Here is a 26972-nt window from a genome sequence, read left to right as displayed (position 1 = left end):
TGAACCCAGGGGCACTTTACCACTGAGATACCTCCCCAGCCGACCTCCCCTTTTGAAATGGCCCCCGGCTGGCCTCAAACTTGCTATCCTCCTGCCTCAGCCTCCTGAGTCGCTGGGATTACAGGTAGCGTCACCCACCCGGGTTTAAAATTATCTTCTTTATGTGTCTAAACATTGGTTGCTGCTTGTCTCTCCTCATTGGGATGCCAGCTCCATAGGTAGTAGGAAGCACACTGTTTCTACTGATTCCTCAGTGCCCAGAAGATCCCAGGTGCCCAGCAAATAAAGAAAATTATGTCTGACCTATGGAGTTTTGAGGAATGTTTCTCAACTATAAAGAAATGGTCACAAGTGAGGGTTGGTGGTGGGGTGGCCTGAGAATGGAAGGATGTGAGTCCAAATCCTCGGCTCTACCCTGACCCCTTCCCCGTGGCGTCCCCAAGGCCTGATTTCGGGGGTGAGGGTCGTCGGGATCACACTGCAAATCCCCCTCCCCCTAGACCAGGGGTGGGGTGGCGGGGTGCGGTGGGGCGGTGGGGCGCGCAGTGGGTCACGCGGACCGCCAGGGGGTGCTGTTGGGGCGCACACGACCCACCTGGCGCCCGGGTCCGCGAGCTAGCGCAGCCAGGCCGCCCGGGAACTTTTTTCCTCGCGCTCTCGCTCTCCTGCTCCCCCCGCGCGCCGTCCGCCCGCCCGCTCGCCCGCCCGCTCTTCCTGTGCGGAGGGGATCGCATTTCCCCGCGGCACCCGCGGACACCAGGCAGGCCCGGCCGGGTGCGCGGCCAGGGCCCGCTCCCCGCGCCGCCGGCTCCCTGCGCCCCCGGGCGCCGCCCCCGCCCGCGGCTGAGCTCCGAGAGGCGACTTGGAGCGCTAGAGGCGAGCCGAGCAGGCCGCCCTGCCCGCGGCCCGAGAGCCGGCGCGAGGAGGGGGCGCCGCGGCCCACCCTCCGTCCTGCCTGGCCGCGGGCCGGCCGGGCCAACGCGCCCTGACCTCCCCCCATGGCCACCCGGGTCTCCGGGCCGCGAAGTCGCAGCGCCAGACGCAGGGCCCCGAAGTGAGCGCGGGCGCCGAGGTGAGCAGCTTGCGCCCGGACGCGGGAGGAGGGACGCTGCCCTGGGGCGAGGGCAGCGCGAGGCATTGGGATTCCCGAACCGGGTGAGGAGTCTGGGCGGGTTCGGGGACCGATTAAGCGCGCGGGTTGGCGATGCGGGGGTCCGCGGGGTCATTGCTTTGTGTGGCGTGGGGGGGGGTGCGCGAGGTCACCGGATGGCCGTCTGGGGAGCTGCAGGGTGGGGGCGCCCTGCGCCGCGGCGCAGGGTCTTCAGAAGGATTTGTGCGGCTGGCTGAGGTCGAGTGGTGGCGAGGGGACGCGGGGAGCGAGGGTCGAATGGGGCCGGGGGCTCTGCGTGCACCCAGGCACCGGGTGTTTGCCCAGCGTGGGGTGGGAATGTGGGGGGCAGTCACACGGCGCCAGGGGCGGAGGGGAGCTTTGTGAGTGCGTCCGGTGGGGGGCGGGGAGCTGACTTGTCGGTGAGTTCCACGCGGGTGGGAGCCGGGGCTGTGATGGCCGTGCGTGGCGAGATGGGGCGCGCACGGCTGTCCGCGACGTCCCCGCCCCGGCCTGTAAGCAGGCCCCGCGCCTGGGCAGGAAGCGGCCCCCACGACCTGGGGAGCTCGGTCGCGGCCAGGCCTCGAGCTCGGGGCCCCTTCGGGGGTGACGTCACGAGCGGGAGCACCGGACACGCGAGCACAGTGTCCCCTAGACTGCATCGCGGCGGGTCGGGTCGGGCCCGCAGCCCCACAGCCCCTTTCCAGTCTGAGCCCCCCGCGCCTTTGGAGTCGGGAGAGCGGGGTGGAGGACTTGGGGGGGCAGCTGCGGCCGGGGCGGGCGAGGGGATGACCGGACGCGGGGGTGACATTTGGAGCTTTGGTCCCACTGGGGCGTGCGAGGACGGGCCGAGGGGAAGCGAAACAGCAGCCGGGCCCGAGGTCGCTGCGGCCCCTGCTTCCTGGGGCGCCCGTTTTCCCAGCCAGCCTTTTCCCTTCTTGGGGCTCAGGGTCCTTCTCAAAAAGACACACCGGGGACCGGCGAGGTGCCCTCCTTCCGGGAGCCCCCGATTGCCGAGAGGAGCGGTGGGGCTCCGGCTCTGAATGGATAAAACCGAGTGTAACAATGCGCTATTGGGGGCCTGGGGGAGGGGAGGCTGCGCGCCTGAATGGCGGACCCGGGGCCGGCGCTTCCCAGCACGCCGCACTCCCTCCCGCAGCGCCTTCTCGGTGGCTTCAGCGGGCCTCGATGCAAGGACCCACGCGGGACCTGCGCGGTTCCCTCCCACCCAGAGCGCATCCCCCCACCCCCCTTTATTTCTTGTCCAACGCAGTGTTGTATTGAGAATTCAAGGGCATTACATCTGGTTGCAATCCAGTTTCATGCCGCTGCCGGGCTGTTAAGTCCTCGCACTGACGTCAGAGCCGGGGAATTACTTCTTTTTATTTCATCTTTTTTTAGTTGTCTGTTGTCCTGGGAGGGGAGGTGGGGGTGGGCTGGGTAGCTCTGCTGTAGAGATGCCAGCGCGATGGAAACCCTGGGCTGGGGGTTCTGCTTCTCTTTCTGCCTGCTCCCCCACCCATTCTCCATACAGACCTCGTTTCTGCTCCGGGTCAGGCCCAACACGGGTGGGGACAGACCCAGTGGAGGGACAGACACAGCTGCGTTTCCATAGGCTTCCCTGGGATGTGGCCCTCAGGATCTGGAGGCTGGAGAGGAATCTTCTAGTTTCCCACCCCCTCCCCTCTTGACAGCCCAGAGGGTATATGGGGGCCCAGGAACAAGAAGTGGACCTGGCCTGTCTAGTCTCCAGGCAGCCTCCATCAGAATCTGGCAAAAGCTCTCAGTCAAAGGCTTGGAGAGGAGGAGTGTATCAGGGCGCCATCCAGGTTCCAGAAGCCAACTGTGGACTGGGCAAAATGTGACCTTCCCCAGCAGCCACACATCTCTCGGGCTTCAGCTGAGAGGGAACTCAGCTGCTCCACGACCATCTCTACTCCCCTCGGACCATGGGCTTTTGCATGCTGGGCACCCTGTCTTCCTCCTTTGTAGATCTTCAAGCCCAGACCAATGTCTTTAAGATCCTGCCGTGACCTATTGTGTGAAATACATTTGAGGTCGTATGGCCAGTCACACCCACAGCATATAACGGAAACAAAAGTTTAGTGAATAACCCCTCTGCTATGTGTGCCTGTCTCTGATACCTTCTGCTCTTGTCTTTTGATTAAAAAAAAAAAATTACTGGTTGCAACCCACTAAGTCAGCGATTTCACAATCCACGAATGGGTCATCCATCAGTAAAAAAAAAAAACAAGCCTAGAATGTGGATCTGCCACATATTCATTCAACAAACAGCAATCGAGATCCTAACAATTGTTTTCTCTTTTCCATTGCTCCAATAACATTTTTCACAATAAATCCTCATTGTGAAAAATGCAAATAATCCAGAACTATACAGAGCGAAAGACTCCTGAACACAAATTAACTCCAGTTAAGAGTTTGAATGTATCCTTCCATACTTTTTGTAACTCACCTAATGTACTAGTGTTTCCTATGTACAAATATATAGTTTTATTTTTCTCCAAATGAAAACATACCACGAGCTCGTTTTCTGCAACTTCCTTTTTCCTTTCTGATTGTCTGGGAGGAGTTGTGGGGTGAGGTGCTTCAGAGTGAAGCTCTGGGTCACCTCCTGGCTCCACCACATACAGAAGTTATTTACTTTCTCTGGGCCTCTGTGTCCCCATCTGTACGGTGGGGAAAAAAAATCACAGAACTGATCTCACAGGACTCAAGCGAAGACTGAACGGATTAATCTCTAAAGTTTAGACTGAAGCCTCTCCCAATAAATGCTGGTTGCTACTGCCTACATTATCATTGTCTTCATTACTGTTCTGTGTCCGTGGTGGCCCAGGTTCGTACCTCTTGCCTTATACCAGCTGCTTGAGCTGTGGCATGGTTGTCTTTTTGTGGCTCCCCAGGGAGGAGGAGGTGAAGGCAAGGGGGAGATCAGGTACACAGAGCAGGGTCTCAATGGGACCAGGCACCTGGATGCCAAGCCCCAGCGGATGGAGCAGGGACTCACTGTTTTCGAAGCCCTGTGTTAAATGTCAGGGTTCAGGATGAAACATCCCTGCACCTGCCCCCGAGAAGGTCACAGCCTAGTGGCTGATGATTGAGACCGAGAAAACAGCTGAGTCTTTAGCTAGAGTTGAGGGGCTTTGTGCAGGTGGGGTTTCATGGAAGGCAGAGCTATATTCATGGACCCAGGCATGGAGAGGGAAGAACAGAGGGACATTCCTGGCAGTGGGAATGCACTGAGCATGTCTGGGAAGGCTGGGAGGTCCTACGTGGCCTGTGTGCTGTGGCCAAGAGGGGAGGACTTGGCTCCAAAAGAAGGGCGACTGGAGAGGCTGGCCTGTGGCCAGGGCCTCCTCACTGGCCTCTCTGCCTCCGTCCTGCTCCTTCCCAGGTGCTGTTGGAGTGATCTTTCTGAACCATAGCAGATACTTCCAGGGGCCCCTGCTCCTCTGGAGGGAGGGCTCTGTCCTCATCCCTACCCACCTCCCTTCAAGGGGCAGTCATGTGCAGGCCTGCCTCTGTGCAGAGTGCTGACCCTTCCTTCCACCTGGGATGCCCTTCGTCCTCCTCCCTGCCTCCCAAGACCCAAACAGATGTCCTGTTTCCTCCTCCTCTGACCTCCAAGGTGGGATGAGTCATCCCCCTTTGTCTATCCCAGTGGCACAGCGTTTATCACGGAATTATTGGCAATTCTGTCCGTGTGTCCTCCCCACGAGGCGGGAGCATCTAGGCCTGAAGGCAAGTCTCCTTCCTCCCCGGCCCAGCGCCAAGAGCGAGGCCTAGATACTCAGAAAGGCTTCCTGGCAGAAGGGCCAGGTGAGGTGGAGAGGGTGAGAATCTTCCAGGTGGCCCTTTGATCCTGAGCAGGGGCCTGAAGATCTATGTGAATTCTGTGCTGTCACGCTGTTGAGGGGAGGGGAGGGGAGGGGCCGGGGTGAAGAGAGCTGGGCCAGCTCCCCCCAGGCCGCTCCCCAAGGGGGCTGGGAGAAACTGGCTCATCCTGTTTCTCCGGGGATTGAGGCTGAGCTGTGCCCTGTTCCTGGGGGTCACTGGGATCCAAGGTTGGAATGTGACACCAGGGGAGGCAGGGCTAGAGGTGCAGGTTGGGGCCTGGCTGGCAAAGGGCAGATTTGGCTCTAATGGTTCGTGAACCCGTTTGAAAAGTGTGTATGTGGTGGTGGTGAGAGAGAGATGGGTGAGGGAGAGAGACAGGGCAGAAGAGAAAAACCTGGGGGCAGAGAGACAAGAGCGGGGAGAGGAGGGCAGCTGGGTGGGGGGGGTTGTACAAAGAGGAGAGAGAGCTGGAAATGGTGGGGGAGACACCGAAAGAGGGGGAGATGTTCTTGTTGCAGATTAATCTGTCTAAAATCAGGAGATCCAGGCACCGTGGTGCACACCTGTAATCCTAGCAACTCTGGAGTCTGAGAGGCAAGTTCAAGGCTATCCTGGGCAAACTTAGCAAGACCCTGTCTCAAAATAAAAAAATAAGAAGTGAGGACTGGGGATGTAGCCCAGTGATAAAGCACCCTTGGATGCAATCCGCTACACACACACACACACACACACACACACACACACACACACAGAAATCCAGGGTGAAAACAGCCAGGTGCACCAGGATTTAGGGTTCAGGTGATACTGGACGTTTTTGTTCACTCATCCGTTCGTTCCTTCAGCAGCCATTACTGTGCTCACGCTGCGCCCATGTCTAAGCCAGCTTGTGGTCCAAACTTTAAGGCCCTCTGTGGCTAAACGCTGGGTGGGCAGCGCACATCCAGCTTTTCTACAGAGTGGTCTGACTTGGAGGTGTGGGTCATCGAGGATGCCCAGGAGAGGCGGGGAGAGTCCTGTGAGAAGAGAATCGAGGCACTGGGCCTAGGATGAGGCTGTTGGGACCCATTTGGTTAGGAGCTGTGGGGTGGGCAGTTAGGGCTGGTCAGGGCATCTCCCCACTGTCTTCTACACCCAGGTAGTGTGGGCTGCTCTCAGACTAATGGTCTACTGGCCCAAACACCCACTTCTGGGACGGCCCCGATGGAACAGGGGTAGTAAACATCTGCAGTGCACCTCCAAGCTCCGGCTAGGGGGCTCAGCAGAGGGGTTCCCTTCTTGGAGACTGTGTCCATCTTCAGGGTGGGATAGAGTTGGGATAGGGCAACAAGCCCTAGATTTTGGAATCAGGAAATAGTTGGAGTTCCAGCTGCTGCTTTGGACAAGCTAATTTTCCCTCTCTGAACACCAGTCTCCTCTTCTGTCAAAAATAGGAACAGGCATGTTGCAAACATTAAAAGTGGTGATAGTGTTTGGCGTATTTTGTGACTTGGAAAATGAGGAGGCCCTAGAGCTGGGGATCAGAAACGAGGCTTTGGGTCAAGCTGGCCTGGGTTCAAATGCCAGTACCACAGGTCTGTGGGGGGCTCCATTTCCCTCCCTTTAAAATGGTCATAATAATAGGCCTCTCCTAGTTGCTGATGCATAGCCCTCAGCTAGGCTGTTATTGTTGGGCTGTTATTTTTATTTTATTTTATTTGCAGTGCTGGGGATGGAACCCAGGGGCCCACGCATGCTAGGCAAGCGCTCCACCACTGAGCTGCAACCCCAGCCCTGAGCTGCTATTTTTATTGCAAAAGAACTTTGCAGGAGGAAGGAATTGCACTGATTATTCTCATCTCTAAATCTTACCTGTGGTAACACTGGTCAGAATGAGGGCTTTGGTGCTTGTTTCCCTGCTAGAGGTAGAGGCCGATGGGCTAAGTAGATCTTTCTGCACACGGGGCAGGTGAGAATCATTGGTTTTTCTGGTTAGAGTTTGTCTCCAAAGGGACTTTGTCCGAATGGTAGGAGTGGACCCCAAGAAAACATGGAGCAACTCGGGACTTCAGTGGCAGGGTAGCCACTTATTCATTCTTGATTCATAAATCACATGCTGAGTGTTCAGTGTACACCAGGGTGGGGATTCAGCCAGGGATGATAATGTAGCTCTGACTGTCTGGGTGCAGATCCGGTTACTGATTAGCTTGAGCAAGTGAGTTATTTCCTTTACTCAGTTTCCTCATTTATAAAATGAGAGGAAGTGTCCATACCTTCCTGATAGGGATTGTTGGGAGAATTCACAGATCTTAGTTCCTACAGATAAAGGACAACAGCGTCTGGTACCTAGAAAGGGTTAGAACCAGGCTCTGTGGCACGTGTCTGTGATCCCAGTGACTCCAGAGGCTGAGGCAGGAGGATGGCAAGTTTGAGGCAGTCTTTGGCAACCTAGTGAGATCCTGTCTCAAAATAAAATAAATAAATAAATAAATAAAACGGTCTGGGGATGTGGCTCAGTAGTAGAGCACCTCTGGGTTCCATCCCTAGTACCATTAAAAAAAAAAAAAAAGGTGCTAGGAATGACTCCTCTTCATTGTTTTATTGCTCCTCTGACCTCACAGAGCCGTGCCCAGGGAGGTTGGTTCTGGCCAAGCCTTCCCTGCCAGGGGTGGCACCAGGAGTGTCAGCCCCTCTACAAGATTTGTACTAAAGCAGCCTGATTCCCAGTTCTTAGACTCCTCGCTCACCCCTCCAGCCTTGGTCAGCCCTTCTGGAGTGACCTGGAGCTCCTGTCCTTTCACCTGGGAAGTCTGATGACTGGGAGGCCCTGTGAGACTGCGTGCACCCAGAAAGGTCTAACCCTGCCTGGCAACAGGTGGCTGCAGACTTTAAGGAATTTCAGTATCCAGTGTCTAAGCTGGAAGTGTCTTCTGATTGAGACATCCTCAGTTGCCAGAGGACACCAGATGGTCTTTATGTGTCCTTAGGCAGGTCCCTCAAACTCTCTGAGCCCATGTCCTCATTTTTCAAATGATAAAAATGAGTATCTATTACACAGTTTTATTTTTAAGAGGATCAAATGAGATAGGGCCTCTAAAAACACTTAGGCATAGTGCTTACTATGGATACATAGTGGGGTGCTTAATCACTGTCACCTATTAGTAATAATAAGAATTCTCTAAAATGTAAAGGAAAAGCCACCTGAAAGATTTTTTTTTTTTTTAAGGAACTTCTTGGAGATGTGAAATTCTGAACCTCCCTCTAGTTCAATAAGACAAAGAATAACTAGAGAGACATGGAGGCCCAGAGAAGCTTTGCAGAGTCACCTGGCAATCCAGGCTTCGGGTAGGGAAGTGGGGAAACTGAACTGACTTTCAGACTGATGCTCTCTGACACTTGGTTATTCCTTTAGCAAACAGTTATGAGTGATCAGTACCAGTACACAGAAAAGACAGCATGGGCCTGTCTTCTGGGAGCTTCTGGTCTAATTGGAAAAGTGAAATTCGGACATGATTCTGATAGGAGTTAAAATGAAAATCACTTGTTCTGATAGACAGGGGCAGAGTCTTGCCTTCACTCATTCCAAGGGGGCAGTTTGCTCAGCTGTGGAACAGTGGTTCTCACTAGGAGGTGAGTTTGTCCCTCAGGGGACATCTGAGCCATGTCTGGAAACATTTTTGGTTGTCCTGACTGGGGAGGTGCTCCTGGCATTTAGTGTGTGATAGAAGCCAGAGATGCTGCTCAACATCCTACAATGCACAGGACAGACCCTACAGCAAATCATCTGACCCAAGATGTCCATGGAGCAGGGGGTTCAAGAATCCCTACCTGGGTGGCTGGGTTGTGGCTCAGTGGTAGAGTGCCTGCCTAGCACATGTGAGGCCCTGGGTTTGATCCTCAGCATCACATAAAAATAAATAAAATAAAAAGGTATTGTGTCCATCTACAAATAAAAATATGTATTAAAAAAAAAAAAAAAGAATCCCTACCTGGAGAAGCAATAATGGCCAAGCAGACCCTGAGCCCTTTAGAAGTGTCCAGTCTGGTAGGCAATCAGACATTAGAGAAATATTGCATAGTAATCAACAGTTGCATAATAATATTGCATATAATTGTGTTGTGGACTAAGAAGGGAGAGTGCAGGAAGAGGGGTACAGGCCTCAGGGACCCAGGAAGCCACTCCAGAAGTGAGAAGTTAGAGGAGAGAGGAACATTCCCCACCTCTGGTTTGAGAGAACTACAATTCCCAGCATGCTGTGCTCTGGGGGACCAAGCAGAAACCTGGTGGATGGGTAGGAGGACCCTAGGCCTAGTGCTGCTTTGGGCCAGGGACCTGGCTTCTGCCCTTTGATTTGCCTCTCTCTGATAGGTGGGAGAGAAGCAAGAGAAAGAGAGAGAAAAGGAAGAACAATATTTTCATTTCAAACACAGGGGTGGGGGAGGTAGGAAGGAATTTGGTTTATGATACCTTTGAGACAAGAACAGAAAATCCCCACCGTGGCCCGAAATAGCACTAAAAACAGAGGTTTTGCCAAATCAGACTTAATTGAGTCACTCTCTCTTCTTGAGTCCAGCAGGATGTGGATGGAGCTGGCTTTGTTCCCTGGGGGTGACACTGTCCCCTGGGGCCCCTGCCCTGGCAAATTTAACTGAAAGGCCTTGGTCTCCCAGGCAGTACAGGAGCCTGGGGAGCTCAGCTTGGCAGCCCACGGCCTCTGCCTCAGCTTTGCAGAGGGGTAGAGACGGTGGCAGGGGGATGTGTGGCAGCAAGGTCATCTGGTCACAGCAAAAGTGGGAGAGGCTTGGTTCCTCTAACAAATGAATGGTTGTCTCTTTCAATACCAGAAGACAGCATGGAGAAAAGCCATCATTTATTGAGTGCCTGCTGTGCTGTGCCAGGCATTGGGTGGTCCTCTCGCAACCTTATTAGAGGCTGTATATGGATTATCAAGGAAACTAAAGCTCAGAGAGGTTAAGTGACCCGCCCGAGGTCACATAGCAACTAAGTGAAAAACTAGGATTGGAGATCAAATCTATGGGGCTCCAAAGCTGACTCCCTTCCTTATAGTAGTCACTCATCCATTAGGGAGATAATCACTGGCCAAGAAATAGGACTTAGCAGGTGGAAAGTTTTTAAGTCTTGGAGTCAGAAAGCCATAAGCTTGAATTATGACTGGCACTTTTTGTTCCTGTGGCTTTCCCACTTGGAGCCTCCTGTGTGTTTCCTCTTCTCTGGGTACAATCCTGCCTTCATTCTGGAGTGATTGCAAGGGTTAAACTTGGCATGGAAGGGGAAGAGGGAGGCCCCCCAGGAAGTGAGGACCTGCCCTGGGCCACCCAGCCTGGCAGGGTGTAATAAAAGCGCCTGAGTGGAGGGAGTCAGGCCAGATTGCCTATCTCTGTGCTGTATCAGTGTTGGGTTTCTTTATTTGAACGGGGAGAGAGGGCAGCCTGCAGGTAGAGAAGGTGGTGTGGAATGTGGGTGTTTATTTTTCTTGGTCTGTGAAAGGCCTGTTTCAGCTCAGCCTGACTATGTATGGCTTTCCAAATTACCCCAGTGGGTTCCCACATCTGCCACACTCTGGATGCAGGGGGATGGATCCAGGTATCTGCCCAGAGTGGCCACAGAGAGCGTACTCACCCTGTGAGGCTCCCAGTGCAGCCTGTGAGCCTTCACTCACTGCCCGGGACATCTGGGAGTCCCCCAAAAGGGTGAGGGGTGAATGAGAGCCATCAAACCCATGCATCATTCCTCTGCCTCCTCCAATGAGGCCCTCCTGGTCCCATCCATCTCCTTATCTCCTGGTAGCCTGTGGGTTGCTGGGAAGGCAAGGGCAGTCTTCCTGATTGACAAACAAAACAAGCCTTGCTCACAAAAGGAGAGGGGTGGCTGGCTGGGCCTCTCTGTTCCCCTCCCCCTGCCCCAGGCATCTCTCCTGCTCCACCCAGCTGGCACCCTACATTCTGAGACACAGTGAAGGGGCTCTAGAGCCATTGTTGTTGTTGATCAGGCCACCCAGGCTAGGAGCCCTTTGCACTGGGGAGGTGGATTCCAGGAAAGATAGGGTGGGCATGAGGCAGGGTTTGCTGCAATGGCCGCCCCTCCTTCCCTTCGGCTGGCTGGGAAGGCGGCTTGGAAAGGAAGCCCAGCCGGCAGGTAGTGGAGAAAGACATCAGATCCAGGGGGAGCAGCAGAGAAAGCAAACAAACAGGGCTTTGTGTGGCTGCAGATTGGCGGCTCAGAAGGGAAGCCAGGCCTGTGGTAGGCGGGAGGGGGAGGAGGGGATAGGCCAGGCCATTGCTCTGGGCCTGAGATAGGCGTCTGGACCAGCCCAGGCTGGGCAGGCAGGGAGCAGGGAGTGCCACTACGTGTGGACAGGCGTCTGGAGTCACAGCTTGGCGAGGCCTCAGCTCTGCTACTTCACTCCTGAACAGATCTGGGCTTGTTTGCCCACAGCAGGACTCTGGCAGGCCCAGTCAGTGTCAGCGGCTCCCATCCCAACCTCGCTCCCTGTTGTTGCTGGGAAGACACACGATTAAAAGGGAATCATGGTCTCCCTGCGGGGACTCCAGCCTTGCGGGGTCTCCTGGAAGGGCAGGACTTCAACGCAGATCTGGGGGCCCTTCGGGGGCTTTGACACGGGAGACAGCCCTGCTGGGGGGAAGCAGGTTCGCTGTGCAATTTCAGATGCGGGGGTTTGTGGGCAGAAGGCGGCCCCCAGCCCTGGGGAACCATTGTGCCACCCCCCCCCCAGCAGGCAGAACCCAAAGACGAGGGAGTCAGGGTGTCTTTGAGGGAAGGGTGTCACAGTTTGGGTCCCAGTGAGGGCAGCCCCCAGCGCATCTCGCTGGGCACTGGGCGGGCCCAAGCCGGGGAGAAGGCTCGGATAGAAGCTGTCAGGCCAGACACGCAGGCAGCCCCGCGATAGCCGCCGGGGCCATTTCCTCTCCTCTCCCCGACCTCGAGAGGCGGCGGCGGGAGGGCACACGCCCGAGCTTCCTGTCCGCCCCGCCCGCGACGCCCACCATCTTGATCGCGCCGGGGCCTCCTCGGAGGCGGCGGCGACAGCGGCTTCCGACGAACCCCGGCCGGAGCCGCGAAGCCCAGAGGGGCCCGGGAGCCCCGGGGCTCCGCGGCTGCGCGGGGGGGCGGGCCGCTCGCGTCGCCATGGCAGCGCCGGGCCCGGCATGCTCCGCGGCCCGGGGGTGGGGCTGCCGCGGCCCCGCCCCCTGCCGGAGCCGGGCCTCTTTCCGGGAACGCGGAGCCGTAGGCGGCGGCTCTAGTCCCTGCGCTGAGGCGGCGTTTGTGGGGCCGCCGTGTCGGGCACGCGCCTCTCCGGGCCTCCCCGCCTCCTCCCCGGGTGTTTGGGGAGGAGAAGCAGGGTCATGTGCAGGTTGGCCTCCTCGGAGAGCGGTTTCCGGAGGTCAGGAGACTGGAGAGGAAGAACACCCCACGCCCACCCCCGTGGAAAGTGGGGGCCACGCAGCCTCTCAGCTGAAGGCCCTGGACCTCCAGCTCTGCCTTTCCCCTGGAACCGCCCGCGGGCCATTTAGGGCCCCCTCCCTGCCCTAGGCCCAAAGAGTGGAGGGAACCAGGAGGGCGCACCCCCCCCCCCCTTGTCCATACTGGACCAGCAACCCCAGCTGGCCTCTCGCCAGCCCAGGAGCACTGGCCTCCCCTACTTGGCAGTTGTCGGGTTGTCTGGCCAGGAGGCACATTCCTACCTTCTGAGCCCGGGCACCCCGCCTACCCTGGGGGCAGCCTCTTCCGGAACTTTGCTGCCAACCCAGCCCTGCCCTCCTGCCAACACTGCCCTCTCCCCGCCAGGCTTTCTGGGGTCTTGAGTCCCCAACTGCTCACTGCAGGAATGCCTTCCTTCCCCTGGTCTCTGAAGAGGCACCCCCTCAGCTGACCTCAGTCCCCTCCTACCTGTTCTGAGCAGGCAGCTAAATTTAATGCCGAACTTTGGGTCTTGGCAGGAAGGCTGTGTGACTTGAGCAGCTGTCCACTTGTGATTTTTCTCTGGCCTCAGGGTAAATGGACCAGGAGGATGAGAGTGGGCTTCAGTTGCACCTGGAGGGACTTAGACTTGATATCAAAGAGTTCTTTATGATCCTTCCCAGTCTTAAGCATTTTGTTTTTAATGAGTTCATCAGATAATTAATATGTTGATTTTAGAGAAGTACAAAAATAGAACAAGATTGGGGCCCCCACCTGTAGTCGCAGCTACTTTGGAGGCTGAGGCAGGAGGATGGCTTGAACCCAGGAGTTCCAGGCCAACTTGAACAACATAGAGAGACTGTGTCTCTTAAAAAAAATTAAAAACAGCACAAATAAGTAAAAATTCCCTGTAATCCTCCACCGGGTTGTAACCGATGGAGACATATTTTCTGTCTATAATGATAAACAATTTTAATAGGTATAATAAACATAAAATATGGAGTCATGCTATATATTTGGTTTTGTAAGGCACTTGGTGATTTTAATAGCTTTTTTCTCACTATAAAAGGAGGACAGGCTTATTATAGAGCTTTTGGAAAATATGACAAGTTGGAAGGAAAAAATTCACCCATACTCTGTCTCTAAAGGTAACCACAGTTGTCTCCATTGTTTCATGGTTTTTGTTCATTTAAGAATGCTGCTTCTCCTTTGTTTACCAATTTATGGCCTGCTTTTCTCCCTTAATACCATATGACACCCCTTTGTCCTGTCAGTATGTGGGAGACATGAGAGAATTGGAACCATGTTCTTGGGGGAGCTTTAGAAAAGAGATTTCCAGGGGTGATTTGTGGACCGGGTGGTCCCTTTTTGACTTTGTTTATCCTCTCCCTACCCAAAGATACCCCACCCCTAAGGACACCTTCCCCATTGCCACTAACTTCTAATAAGCCTCTTGGGTCAAAGGTCCTGCTTGCTGGGGACCCAGGAGGCCACCTGATTAGCACAGGGACCTGCAAGACTTGTGACCTCCATGACTTGTGACCTCCACTGGAGATCTGGGCTCAGGAAAAGGGTTTGAATCGGCCTAGGAATTTCAGGGAGGTCTCAGACCTCATCCAGGGCCCTCTTTGGCCCAGCCACACTCAGACCCAGAGGCCCCTGGTTGGTCCTGTGACTCACTCTGCTTGGACTTCCTAGGAGTGGGTTTCTGCTGCCTTGGCTCCTCACCCTCTCTGAGGCATGCAGGCCTGGCACCAGGCACAGCCTCCCTCTGCCCAGCTGCCCCCCAGGCCTAGTTACAGGCTGCCCTCATCTCCACCCATCCCTGCTGCTAACCTCCCGCTTCTTCCCCTTTCCCAGACAGTTAAATTCTAACCTACCCAAACCCTATCTGAAATAGGACTTGAAAAATCACAGTTGTTGGAGACGGATTGGCATTTAAAAGGCATCCAAGGCTCGGGGGGGAAAAAAGGTCGCAGAGACAAGAGAATGCAGGGCCCTGTGTTTCGAGCGGCAGCTGGATTTAGTGGATGGGAAAATCATAGCGTGCCCTGTTACCTGGCACAGAAGCATTGGGTATGGCAACAGACGTGCCTTGCTGTGCCGGGTCACCACCTGCCACCACCACTATGTGCTCTCAGAAATGAAAAGGTGAAGGAGACCTGTCAGCCTGCAGCCAACATCCCTGTGGATTATTTTCTCTTAATATTCACTTATCAGATATTTTAAACTTGGTTCACTTTACCTGTCTTTAGGAGGCAGCCAGGTTGGGGCTGAGATTGATACTCTGATTGTGGTTTGTTTATCTGGTCTAGGCACTGCCTGTGTGTGGAATGTAACCAAATGACAAGGTGGGCATGGCTGAGTTGGTGGGCTTTGGGGCCTGTGAGTGTGTGGTGTGTATTTGCCAACTGGGGGGAAGGTGCATATTCATGGAAAGATTGATGGTGAGATAGATATTTATTTATTTTTATATGGTTCTGAGGATCGAATCCAGGGCCTCAATGTGCAAGGCAAGCGCTCTACCGCTGAGCTACAACCCCAGCCAGGATTGATGGTTCTTGTATGGTTGATATGTTCACATATATCTGAGTTTTCCCATGTTGGGTTGTTGCGTGTTCTCGTGTGTGTATAATATGTAAGTTTGTGTTCATGTGCGTAAGGGGGAGTGCTGTTGGGTGGTTTATGTGTCTGTGATTGGGACCGGTGTCAAGTTGTGTATATGTGTATGTGGTTTGTGTATGTGGCTGAGGATCTGTGTGTGCCCTGTGGCGTGAGGCCCAGTTCCTTTGTGCTCATGGAGGAAGGTGCTATGGGATTTCTCCACCTGCTTTTTGTGTGTTGGGGACTAAACCCAGGGCCTGTGCATGCTAGGCAGGTGCTAGCCAAGTACTCTACCCCCGAGCTACACCCCCAGCCCTGCACTTGCTTTTTTTTTTTTTTTTCCTAAATCAGTGGCAGGCAGTGGCCACTGACTGAGTTGCTCTTTGAAGACATCTGCTTTCCCACTGCGCCCTGAGCACGACGCCAAGTGAGGTGCCTAGCAAATCTTGTCCCTGTGACCCCAGTGTGGCTGAATAACAGGAAGGACTGCTTTGGGGGCTTGAAGGACACTGACAATCCCTGACTTTCCAGGAGGGCTGGGATGCAGAGACCAGAGGGCTCTGGGGTCAAGGTAGTTCAAGCCCACACTTCACAGATGAAGAAATCGAGGTCCAGAGGATTAAAAACTGCTTGTTAGTGGCCAAGCCAGGGCCGTAATGCAGAGCATGGCTCCTACTCCAGGTCCTCTGTTTCCGCTCTGGTAACACAGCAGGTGGATTCCCAAATCCCTTTGGCCTCTGCCACACATGAGCCTCAGGGCAGCTCATAGCCAACTTAGGGCATCAGGACCAGAATGGCCAAAGCACTGAGAAGGCTGGAGTTTGTCAGTGAGTCGAGGCCAAGCAGAACTCAAGAACATCAAGGGCAGACGGGAACACCCCTGCTCTAGGACTCCAGTGTCAGTCCTGCACTGGGGCATTGTCTCTGTCTCTCCCCCAAGCCCAGCCCCTGACCCAGAGGAGGCCCAGTGGCCTGGGAAGTGGCAGGCAGCGCTGGAACAGCCCTTTCTCCCTCCCCATCTCTTAACAGCTAATGTGTCTGTCACTACTCCCCTAATGAGGCTGCCCAGGACCCCTGGGACAGATAGTTTTGCCAACCAGCTGGCCTTTGGGGTGGGAAGCTGGGGTAAGCCGTGCCCTGCCTGTATTCTCCAGGCCAGTTCAGCTGTGGAGGCACTGAAGCCCGTCGAGGCCCCTGAGCCAGCTGTGAGAAGGAGAAGGGGGGTGGGGGGCTCCAGGAGGCAGGAAAGCCCACACCAGACACAGATTTTTCCTTGGCACGGTGACTATAGTAACAGTGCTCCCATCTGGCCCACATCTACCTTCGCAGGCCTACTGTGCGCCAGGCAGTGAACTGCACCATGATCTGGATGGATAAAATCCCTGCCCTTGGGGAGGTGTGGGCACTGGAGGGAAGACATTGATCAAAGAGTCCAGTTACTCACATCATGCATTTGTGTATGGGAATGCTTATTGATCACAGGCTAAGCCAGGACGTGAAGGATGCACAGGGAGTCCTGGACCTAGACCGGAGGCTGATCCAGGTACAGGATAAAAGTTCAACCATCCAGGACTGAGCAGGAGACCTGACTCCTGCTGTGTGGTTCTGGGCAACTGCCCACCTTCTCTGGGCTTTTCAGCTGGAAGGCATTTCCTTCTTGCTCCAACGCTGCCAAGTAGAACCAGGCAGTCTTCCTTTTCCAGGGCTCTTGGCCCTCCCCCACTGGGGCCTTCAAGACGTCTGTCGGCAACAACCTTGACTTTGGAATGCTCCAGGCACTGCCCCCGGGGACGCCAGGAGCCACAGCACAGCTCAGCACTGCTGCCTCAGGCCCCACCTGCCATTTCTTCTTAGCCCTTGTGCTCTCCTGGAGCCACCCCCCTGGGCCGCAGAAAGCCTGGAAGATGAAATCAGAGGACCTGCCCCCCCTCCCCCCATTGGTGAGAGAGGCATTTATTCATGCATTTGTTCATTCGTTTGCTTGACTGGTGTTTTCTGAACACCTGTTAATTATCAAGAACGCTGCTGTTTGTTGGACCAACGTGGCCAAAGGGTGGTCCTCCTGCCACTTCCAGCCAAAGGGCTGATTTTGAAGGTCCACCTATTGTTGGAGGGGGGAGCAGATCCATTGATTTGCCGGCAAGTCATCTCAGGCAATTCCCAATATCCAATTTACAATCTGGCTTCTTTTTTTTTTTTTTTTTTCAATATTTAGTTTTTAGTTGTAGTTGGACACAATGCCTTTTTAAAATTTATTTATTTTTATGTGATGCTGAGGATGGACCCCAGGGCCTCCAACATGCTAGATGATTGCTTTACTGCTGAGCCACAGCCTCAACCCCAGTATGGATTCTTACATCCTGCCTCCCGCAGGCCATGATTGGTGGAACTGGCTACTGTCTGCTGGGTAGGAAACCCAGCCCACCACTTGGCCACAGCTCCCACCTGTCCCTGTTACCTCTCTTGGCAGGCCACACGTGGTAGGATGGCTTCCTGGTTCTGAGACCAGCCTCAAGTTCAAATCCTCACTGGCTTTTCACCAGTCATGAGATCTTAAGTGTTCCTCCCCCAGCCTCAGTTTACTTCTCTGTCAGGTGGGATGGAAAGAGTTAAACTACACTCCAGCTTCTAGAGTAGTTGGAGGAATAAAGAGAATATGGCTAAGTGCTTTTAGAACTGGCATAGCTTAAGCTACTACTATTTTCAGTGTTGTGAACCAACTGCAGGCTGGGGGGTGCTGGGTGAGCTGCGGGGCACCTCGGTTTCCAGCTGTTTCTCTGGCTTCTGGGTTGGGCTTCCTCCCTCACCTGCAGACTCGTGCTCCAGGGACCCGGACTGGGCCGCCCAGGGTCAAGTTCACACTCCCTCCTCTGGTCCCCCAGCCTGGTCTTGGGGACTCCCAACAGAGCGGCAGGTCCCAGACCTGGCTTGGGGTGGCTAAGCGCCGCGGGCCCAGGCTGCCTGCCCCGCAGGTGGGGAGCTGGGCGCCGCCCTCAGCCCTGAGGCTCGCACGCTGCCCCGCGGGGCCCGCCGCCATCAAAGCGGCTTCTGGTTCTTATGCTAATGAGCTGCATTAATGCTTAATGGCCGCGAACGCGCGGGTTTAATTGCACCTGCCCGGGCCGGAGGCGCGGCCGGCCGCGGAAGCAGCTGCGCGCCGGCCCGAGCGGCCTTAATTACCTGGAAAACGACGCCCGCCGGGGAGGGCGCGGCGAGCCGGGCCTCCGCAGCCCAGCCCCGCTCATCCCGAGCGCCTGGTGGGGCCGGGGAGGCTGGCGCTGTCGCCGCCCGGCGTCCCACCTCGCCACCGGATCGCGCGGCCACGGCCTCCAGGCCTCCACCGGCCTCCACCGAACTCCCGACCTCAGCGCTGCCTCCCAGCAGCCGGAGGCAAAGAGCTGCCCCCGGGCCTCCTGCCGCTGAGCCATCTTTGGCTTGGCCCCTGGGAACCCGCGACTGCCCTCTGACTCCGTGCCACTCTGACCTGCACACAGTTGTGGTTTGCGTACCGTGTGCCTGGAGCCCTTGGGAGCAGTACTGTGACCTTGTAGAGAAGCGATCTCACCCCCCCATCTTTGGGTTACTACCCCCCACGAAGCTGTTCCTGCCCTCTGCAATAAAGGCCCTTCTCCTCCCTCAATCCCCCCAAACAACCCCTGATCAGCCTCTGACCCCGGGGATTGGCCTGGTTCCTTGGGTGGAGACAGAGAGCCTAAGGTGAGGGTTGTCTGAATGCATCCTTCCTGTGGACTCCCAGGTCACTGGGGCAGTCTGGTCTGACTGCCCTGTCTCCTCAGTCCCCTGCCTGCTCCCTGTGGGATGGCCATGGGGTTGGGGCTGCAGTACAGTCCTGAGCCCTCTTCCCAGAATGGGGGCCCTGGGGCCTGTAAGAGCCCTTGTGATCTCCTGGAGTGCACTTCCCCGCCCTACCCCAGTACACCCTGGAGGGACCCTCAGCCCAGGGGTGGGCTGCATCCCATCCTCTCCTCATTCTCTCCTCTCTCTACAGAGGGAAGGGAAAAGGGAACCAGGAACAGGTGAGCTGCTAATGTGGTTTCTGGAAAGTGTCCCCCTTGTCCTCTCCTCCTCACCCCTCTTTCCCTTGCACCTGGCCCACCTTTTCTGCCCTTCCAGTCCCATCCTTCCTCACCTCCTGATCTCCTCTGTGCTGTCTCAGAGTCAAAACCCTAAAGCACATTGCAGCATAGGAGGTCCCTATGGGGCCTAGTCTTCTGTCGGGTGATGCTGGGGGCACAGAGAGGAGTCACGGTTGGGGTCTGTGCTCCAAGGATCCCAGTCTGGAAGAGGCAACCCTAAAAAGGAACACATTTGCTCTAATGCACAAATAACCCACTTAGATGAAGCAGAGAACCATGTTTAAGCTCAGACTGGGAAGATCCAGAGAGGCTTCTAAGGTCTACCTGCAAGGAGGGATAAGTGTGGGCGAATCCAAGGAACAGCATTCCAGGTAGGGAAATGGCTGCAGCAGAGGCCTGATTGGGGCAAAATACTGGCTGCTTATTGGGATGAGGAGGTAAGGTGCAACCATAGCATGCTTTAGCTCACTTGAAGGAGGCGGGGCATTGGGATGAGGAGGTAAGGCGCAACCATAGCATGCTTTAGCTCACTTGAAGGAGGCAGGGCGTGAGCCTGGAAAGGTAGGCAGAGTTTGCTCTGCTATGCAGCAACCTTCAGCAACTTCTGGGCTTTTTTTTTTTTTTCCTCTCTCTTGGTGGTGCTGGGGATTGAACCCAGGGCTTGTGCATGCAAGGCAAGCACTCTATCCACTGAGCTACGTCCCCAGCCCCTTCAGTGGCTCCTTATTACCAAGAAGGCCAAATGCAGGCTCCTCAGATGGCAGTTAAGCTTTTCACCTACCTCATCTCAGGACACAGCCTGGCCTCCACCCGGCTCCCCACCACTACTCCAGGCCACGGATGCTTATTGTGGACCTACTGTATGTGTATGTGTGTGGTGGGGAGTGGTGTCCTTATGTGAGCTTCTTGGCAGTGTGCCCTACCAGGTGGATGTCTTATGGCTGGCTGAGGTCCCAACTTGCCTGGCCTTGGGAAAGAAGTTGGCCTGCCTACCCCCAGCTTTGAACCCCTACCCCTGTCCTTGTCCCCAGCTGTCCTTGCGCACAGAATGGAGGTGAACGGGCAGGTTGCCAGGGGCGTCAGGTGGCATCACAGCCGGGCAGACAGTCCGATGTGACTAATGAGGTGGCGGAAACCTGAAGGAAGGTCTCTTATTGGCATACCTCGAGCCCTGCCCTCCCCCCGGGTCAAGGTGACCAACGTGGCTCACAGGAACTGTGCACCTCCTCCTTGCCCGGCTCTGTGTGAAGCTCCTGGTGCCCAGGAGCTTGTCACCACCCATGAGGTAGATCCTGTTAACATGTCCCTCTGCAGTTGGAGACAGGAGCCTAGTGGGGGAGAAGCAGTGTGCCCAGAGGCACCCAGCTGGCAGGTGGCAGAGTTGGGCTTCAAACCCGGCCCGTGTGACTTCAAAGCCTGTTTGTAACCGCCGAGCCGTATGGCATCAATAACGGGTAGAAAGCGTCTGCTAGATTGTGGTCTCTCTGGAGGCGTGGCCGTGTCCTTTCAGCTTTGGTCTCTCTCCTGGTGGCGAAGTACAGAACTTTGCATGTGGTAGGTGCTCAGTAGATGCTTGTGGACTCGATGCCTGGAACAGTGAAGAACACAGAGGACTCAGGCGAGGAGATGGCTGTCACTCACTCTTCCTCCCCCACCTCCCACCCCTACCCCCAGGTGGGCAGGGGGATAACGTGGGAACTGAGGAACTGAAGGCTTCCAGGCAGAGATGGGGTGACAGGAGGCTGGGGACAATCCACTTCCTGTCTCAGCCTGCCACATCCACCACAGCTGTCCATGGAAGGAAGCAGGCCACCGTGACTGTTCACACTTGCCTGGGGACTGGATGCAGGCTTAGCATTTGACTGCGGGATGGGACCTGCTCTCTGACGAAGCTCCTAGGTGCGTGAGAGGGACCCTATGAGGTCACTTTTGTAGTGGTTGGAGCAAGGGGCCCCACTGTAGCTCAGGAAGGGTCATGGTCCTTGGGCTCAGGTCGGGGGACCGAGTAGGCAAACAACTATGATCCTTACTGGATCCTACGACTGCCACATTTATTGAGCACATACTATCTGTTGAGCTGAGGACACTGGGTACTTACTGGGTACATCGTTGGCAATCTTTTTCTTTATTTTTTCATACTGGCGAGAGAACCCAGTCACTCAGTGTACCACTGAGCTTTTCTTTTTTCCTTTTTCTTTTGAGACAAGTTCTCCCTAAATTATTGAGGCTGCCCTCAAAACTTGAGATCCTTCTGTCCCAGCCTCCCGAGTCTCTCAGATCATAGGCAGGCACCGCCGTGCTGGGCGCAACATTTGTAATCTTGATCAAGTTCCTGTTTTCAGATGAGAAAACAGAGGCTCAGAGAGGTCAATGTCGCAGAACTGGGTCTGTTTTCAAACTCCACTGACCTCTCTTCTTTGTTCCATGCTACTCTCTGCAGCCCTCCCCTTCCACACACGGCTTCTCAGAGGGCCCCCGAGGCCTTTGTTTTTGGAAATCCTGGGTGTGGATTCTTGGTAGAGACGCTTACCCTATTCCACACTTCTTTCACCTCCCTGGTGGGTCTGTCCCTAGAAGCAGTGAGCCACCACCTGCTAACCAGCCAACTTGCCCAGCTCTTAGGAGCATGATCAGCTCCATGGGCCAGGGCCTGGCACCCTGCCTGGGTGGCCCATTGCAACCTTGCCCTGGCTGCTGCTTGGTAGAGTTGTGTATGCCTGGCCAACCCAACTTCGGAGGGGCTCTGGCTCAGACCAAGGCTTCCCAGGGCACCTACTGTTGTCGGGGCAGTTGGAGACTCAAAGGTAGAAAGAGACTGGGGCTGGGATTGTGGCTCAGTGGTGGAGCACTTCCCTAGCAGGTGTGTGTGGGGGGGAGGGCACTGGGTTCCATTCTCAGCGCCACAGATAAATAAGTAAATAAATAAATGTCCTTCAACAACTAATAAATATAAAAAAGGAAAGAAAGAGACTTGTGATCTGATCTCCGTGACGTGACCTGGGGCCCATCTCTTCTTCCTCTGGGTCTCAGTTTCTCTTTCTCTCAACAAAATCTGGAACTGGTCTTATCATTTCCTGGAGTTTTAGCATAGGATGCCTGGGAGTGGACTGTGGAGAGTCAGGAGGCTTTGTATGACCTCCTGCGGGGGACACCTGTCTAGCCAGTGCTTGACCATCAGCCAGCTTCTACAGAGGAAGCCAAGGGCTGGCTGGTGCTGGCTGTGGGCTGTGTAAGAGTCTGGAATCACACAGACCTGGTTCTGACCTTGTCCAACCTCTCACAAGCTGGGTGACCTTGGTGAATCTGTCCCCGCTGGGTTTCAGCTGTCTCAACTGCAAAATGGGGACATTTCTAGTCTGGCGACAGAATGTTACCCAAGAGTTTTTGTTTGGTTGGTTTTTGTTTTTCTGATGCTGGGTATTGAACGCAGGGGTAATTTTTACACTGAGCTGTCTCCCCAGCCCTGTTTTTTTATTTGTTTATGCTAGAGATAGGACCCAGGACCTCAGGGGTGCAGGGCAAGTGCTCTACCATGGAGCCGCGTTTACCGTGAATACTAAATGCATCTCCCACTCTAAAACCTTCAGCCCAGCCTCCAAGGCTCAGGAGACCTCCACTCTCATACTGTCTTTGGTGTTATTTGGAGTGTTGGCCCAAGACTTTGGGTCCTCCACCTCCCAAGCCCATGGTGGCATCTTCTGCTTGGGTGGGGTCATGGGAATAGTCCTGGCCAGGGACATCTGGGCAGAAGTAATATGTGGTTCTTCTGAGCCAGAGCATCTCATAGGCAGGGTGGGGTTGCCAATGTCTTTTCTTCTACAGCCCAAAGTTGGGATAGCAACTGCTCAGCGAGAAGGAGCCTCTTGCTGCCTTGATGTCTGTGTCGTGTTGTTTTGAGCTCTTGAGATTTGGGGGTCTCGTTACCTTAACGGAGCACAGCCCATCCCGCTTGGTACACCCTCCCATCACTCAAGCCTGTCCCCCACCTGAGGGGGTCCACATAGAAGACTAGAGAGCCGCAGAGACCTGCCCCAACCCAGGACTTGACTGTCGACTTATTTCTAGAATTGCTCAGCTGATTCACTCATTGATGTACCTGCTCACTGATTTGTTTCTGTCATTATTTCTTTAAAAAAAAAAAAAAAGTCTGTTGAGTCTCTGTTTCATAGGCCCCAAGGGAGGCTCCAGGCCAGCAGGGGTGCTGGAGGTCACGCTGCAGAGCAGTAGCACAGCAGCACGTGGCCCAGGGATAGGGCTGCCTCCCTGGGGGACGCCTAGGGTGGAGATCAGACTCTCAGAGTGGGCGGAGGGAAGACAGGCCTTTGCCAGGGTCTGTTTGAGAAAAGGCCCTGGGGTGTCGAGAGGCCCTGGGCAGTTGGGTCCAGCCAACAGGGATGGGGCTCAGTGATGGCCAGCCTGGAGGGGAACTTTGGCCTTTGGCCCGCGGGACATGGGGCACCCGTGCTCTGGGTTGAACGACGAGGATGGTGTGTGCGGGCGGGCAGAGTGTGAGGCCAGCAGCTGGTGGGAGGAAGACCAGGTAGGAGACGGGGCCAAGGTGGGCGAGGGCTGGCTGGGGGCCTAGAAGAGAGGGCTCAGGGGAGCAGGGGGCTGGATGGGGTGTTCTGTGCCGTGACGGGGAAGGTTCGAGGGATGAGTGCAGAGTCTGGGTGCCAGGGAGCCAGGAAGATGTCCGGGATTGAACAGCGAAGGACAGTGTGAACCACCGCCCTTATCCATAGGCAATCCATTGACCCGGGGACGGGGCCTAGACTTGGAGGGGGTGGCACACGTTTCTTCTCCTCACAACACGCAGAGCCCTACTGGGAGCCAGGCAGGCTGTGGGTGCCCACGGATAAGCAGACAGTGTTCTCTGGCCTGGTGGAGCTCCTGCCCCTGAGCAGCTGTTGAGCGAGCGCACTGAGCAAGTACATTGCCGAGCCTCTCTCATGGAGTGGGGCAGAGATTTGCAAGTTTGAGTTTGGGGCATGGGGCGGAAGAGGCCGCACTGAGAAAGCAAAGAAGAACCAACCCTTGAGGCAGTTGAGTGGGCCCCGTGCATGGCTGAAGGGTGGTGCTGGTGGAGGGAACAGCCGTGCAAAGGCTCTGGGGCAGGAATGTGCTTCCTGGGGTCGTCAGAACACCGAGGGGGCCAGTGTGGCTAGAGGGGAAAGATTTTCCAGAAGGTTTTTGCGGTTTTCATTCCCAGTGAGATGGGGCTACTAGAGGCTGAGCCAAGGCCGACTCTGAGCTGACTTAGGAGATCACAGCCCCCCTGGGGACTTGATGTGGCTTAGAGGACAGAAGGCTCCTGGAGTCCTTGGGCAGGCCTATAAATCTGCAGCCACATAGCTGGGCTCCCCTACTGTCCACCTATAAGAAATGAGGGAGTGGGTCCCCCGCGTATCTCAGGTCCCATCTGCCATCCTCCCTCCTGCCACTTCTGCTCTTCTGTGACCCTGCTCTTCTCCCTGTGACCCTGCTCTTCTCCCTGTCCTCTTTGGGTCCCTCCAAGTGTATGTGGATCTCAAGATAAAACAGGGGGTGGCCCTTCTGAGAGAGGGCCCTTGATGAATGCTGGGAAGCTGGTCACTTGGCGCACCCCCGTTTTCTCTGCTGACCCTAATGCTGATTGGCGTCCACCGAGTGAACGGGAGCTGGCCTTGGCCATCTCCCGCCCTCCCCTCTGGGCCGCCCTCTCAGGCGAGCCTGGGGGCCCGCTTCTCGAAGCCCGAAGGCTTAGCACCCCAGGCTGGGTCCTGCCTCGGAGGGCGAGGGGAGTCCCCGCTCTCGGACGTCTCCTGGGATTCCCAGACAGCTCCCGTGCCGCATCTGAGACTTGGGGATTCTCTGTGGCCCTGTCCTTCTGTGCTGGCCACCTCCTGCCCACGCTCCCTTGCTCACCGGCCGAGCGAGCGTCGCAGAGCAGTGGCCTGGGAGTCAGGAGAGACCAGAGACCGTCCACCCTTCCTCCGTGCTCGGATGCTCAAGCTTTCCGGAGACACCCAGCAGGTTCCGACTGTACCACTGCCTCATCGGGGCCCTGCCACCCTCTGATCCCAGCACAAAGGGGACATTGATCTCAGAGTCCTTTGAGGGCTGCCCTCTCCTCAGGTGCAGGGTGGGTGTGGAGTCCTCGGGAGACGGCAGCCACACACAGGCCAGCTTTCATCTCCCAAGAAATGAGTGGGGGGGGCCGCCGGGTCTCTCAGGGGCCCCCCACCCCAACCCATTTGAACAGGTGGGAAGGCCGATCCAGAGGGTGGAAGGGAAGGGGAAGTGTGTCCTCCTGGGACTCCTCCCGAGTCCCTGGCAGCAGCAGGACCACCGACGGAGGGCCTGAGTGCTGCAGGCCTGGCTGAGAGCCTCTGAAGATGGGTCGCGTCCTTCCTCCTCCCAGGGCAGCTGGGGAAGCTCAGGAAGCCCGGGGCCGGTCAGTACCAGGGCAGGCTCTGAGCATGACTGTGCTGTCCGCCATCGCAGGACACTCAGAGCTGGCTCCTCTCATTCTCTCTCTGCTTTCTCACACTCCCAAGTGCTCCTCTCCCTTCTTATCACCTGTCTCCAGAGGCCCCTGCTCACCAGGGCCTGGAAGCTGACCCTCTCCACGCCGGTCCCAGTGGACACAGCAGTGGGATGTGTCTGGTCCCACCTTGAGGGACCTACCAAGGACTCCCTCTCTCCCCCCCACACCCCAGGTCTCTTTTGTGCACAGCCCCAGGCCTGCCCTCCACACCCCTCCACTCCTAGGCCTCAGGACTGGCTCTGGAACTGCTGGGCCTTGGGGAAGTGGGGTCCCCTGCTCAGGTTCCACGAACCCCAACAAAGTCCAGAGTGCCGTGTGTCAGGGCACGTGTCTGGGCCAAGGGCCCGAGCTTGGCTCTGCACCCTGAGGGGGGCCCATGGCTACGTGCTGTGCAGGCTGCTGGGTGCAGCTCCCTGGCTCTCGAACCCACTTCCCAAGGAGCTCGGAAGAGGACGTGGCCAAGCCTGGCTCTCGGGGAGGAAATTCTCCTGCCCACCCACCGCACATGCACGCACACACCACACCCGGTGCCAGCTCACTTGGCAGCAGAGACGGCACCCACACGCTCATTCAGGTCCACGTGGACACGCCCACGCGCCCCTGCCACTTGTGGTCAATTCATGGACACCCACACACCCCTCTCCTACCCTCCCAGATCCTCTCGCCCAGGCTCACACACACTTCCCACCGCCCCGGGCCTCACCGCATGACCACGGCACATCAGGGCTCCGCGGCAGAGACGCACATGCACACCCGGGAGGCCCCACGGGCGGTTGGTCAGCCCTCCACCCCCTCCTGCCATTAGAGGTGGTGGCAGCAGCCAAGGTGACTCAGGAACCTACTTCTCAGAGAAACAGCTCTGACACACAGTGTCCCACAGACACACACACACACACTTCCCGTCCCCCGGATCCGTGATTCAGGCTCCAAGCCACATGACCAGAGCCTCCTGGGGTACCCGTCCCGCTCTCCAGCATGCACGACTGCCCCCCCCTCCCAACGTGGACACACAGCTGTGGCTGAGGGCTGCTGCTGTGAGGAGAGGTCCCGCCCCACCCCTGACCTGGGGTCTACCCAGAGCCCCTCCTCATCCTCTGGCCCCTGGGCCTGTGAGTCAGAGATTGCCAAAGGTGGTCTGCCACTAGGGAATGGCCGCACAGCAGCCACCGAGACCAGGGCTTCTTGTGGGAGGCCCTGCCGGCTGGCCCCAGCCTGGCGATTGGCACAGGTGACTTGGACATCCGGGCTCTCCATGTCCAGCTGCGTCTCCGGGTGTGCCTACCCAGGTGGGGAGACTGAGGCCAGGGAGGGAGCACTTCAGAAACCGCAGGACGGCACCTTGCCTCGTCTGCTTCTGAGAGCCTT

At 56.2% G+C, this 26972-nt stretch overlaps 1 protein-coding gene and 1 long non-coding RNA gene across 4 annotated transcripts in view; one reads left to right on the top strand and one right to left on the bottom strand.

The window, feature by feature from the left end:
- Positions 1 to 621: 621 nt before the first annotated feature.
- The window catches only part of Rai1 (retinoic acid induced 1), a 115494-nt gene continuing 89143 nt past the window's right edge, over positions 622 to 26972 (top strand). For 2 of the 3 annotated variants that reach the window (XM_078043013.1, XM_078043009.1), the window contains exon 1: positions 622 to 1072. The gene's annotated coding sequence lies outside the window, so the exon portion shown is untranslated. Of the gene's footprint in view, positions 1156 to 26972 lie in introns of all 3 variants that reach the window. The other variant, XM_078043010.1, reaches the window with a different exon arrangement.
- On the bottom strand, positions 19344 to 21478 carry LOC144376202 (uncharacterized). The gene is made up of 2 exons (XR_013436419.1): positions 21180 to 21478; positions 19344 to 20669 (listed from the first exon to the last, which is right to left on the bottom strand). It is a non-coding gene; the product is annotated as an uncharacterized LOC144376202 (long non-coding RNA).

Source organism: Ictidomys tridecemlineatus, chromosome 3 (assembly GCF_052094955.1).
Source record: "Ictidomys tridecemlineatus isolate mIctTri1 chromosome 3, mIctTri1.hap1, whole genome shotgun sequence".
NCBI lineage: Eukaryota > Metazoa > Chordata > Mammalia > Rodentia > Sciuridae > Ictidomys > Ictidomys tridecemlineatus.
Note: the sequence above shows the minus strand (reverse complement) of the source record. Positions and strands in the feature narration are given on the sequence as shown.